Raw genomic sequence first — 1514 nt, forward strand, 5'->3', positions numbered from 1 at the left:
TATATATATATATATTAATTAATTTATTTATTTAGTTTAGTTAGTTAGTTATTAGTTGTGTGTGTGTGTGTGTGTGTGTGTGTGTGTGTGTGTGTGTGTGTGTGTGTGTGTGTGTAGGGTGCTTCATCAAAATCCGGACAAATCGAACAATTTCTTGAAACAAAATGTTTTTAATGAAAAATTAAATATTATAAAAAAACCTTTTACATTGGGGGATCCCTGTAGAACACAATTATTCGATTCCCCATTAGCTTGAATGATGACCTCTATTCTCAATCTGAAGCGCACGCTGTAATGTAGCGCTGTCCATGCCGACGAATGCTGCTTCAATAGCAGTCCTTAATGATGTCACATTAGATGCCGAAACTTATTTGTGACACCTTTCAATTACGCTTCATACGTAGTAATCCAAGGAATTTAAATCTGGACTGTTGGGAGACTAGAATGGGAGCCGAAGCGAGCAACTCGGCTTGTCCTGACAGCCTCAGAGAACATCTATCATATCTTTAATGTGTACGATTTGTATCGATGGTGATTCCTCGGCAATTCGATGCTCGCTTACACCAATAATCGATGCTAATTTTCGCAATGATTGCCCTTGGTCCGAAATCAGCGTCTGAACCCTTTCAATCTTGCGGGGGTCCTCGCAGTGCATTCTTTCGAGTGACTCTCTCATACTGGAACCTTCGACTGTTCTACAGCCATTCAATCAGAGTTCTGGTATGTAAATTCGATATTATATCCCAGAGCTCTGATTGGACAGCTCGTTATTCCCTGTTCCCTGTGCCTATTGTATTTAAGCCTTAATACATGGGTGCACCTGGATAAATTTTCGAACACAAATTCCAATTTCCAAAAAATCTAATAAGCATATATATAATTTTTCCAAGTATCGCAACGTTGTAGCAAAAATTGAACGAAATTGAACATTTCTCGCAAATGAGTCGAGCTGTGCATGGCTACACAAAAAGCAGAATTAATTAAAAAATGTGATTTTGGAATCAATCATGAAACTTTATTCCTAGGATGGAAAATGAAAAGTGAAAAATTTCTCCATTAATTTCAATGATAAAATTTTTTTACTTTTCACTTTTCATCGTAGGAATAAAGTTTCTTGATTGGTATCCTTATATATTATACCTTGATATATGTAACAAAACATACACATACACATAAACTTACACATTTATCCTTGTTTAACATTCAGTGAATAAGGATAAAATGATACATCAATATTTGAATGAAGATAACTTGGATGTTGCGCGTCGCATATCGTGCTGGTGTGCAAGAGCTTAAAACGCGGTAACCAATGAACATGTTAGGAGCTTTATTGGCTACCGCATCACATTTTGCTGGGTCCAGTGTGCAGGAGCCACGAGTTCCGATTTATTGGCTTCTGCTTTTCCGTCAACGTGTGAACCCGATCTTACAATCGCGAAACGAACATACACGCATCATTATAATTTATTAGGAGTACAAATTAGTTCGGGCCGTTTCCCTAAAGATGGCTCCAA

This window comes from Atta cephalotes (assembly GCF_000143395.1).
Source record: "Atta cephalotes unplaced genomic scaffold scaffold00043, whole genome shotgun sequence".
NCBI lineage: Eukaryota > Metazoa > Arthropoda > Insecta > Hymenoptera > Formicidae > Atta > Atta cephalotes.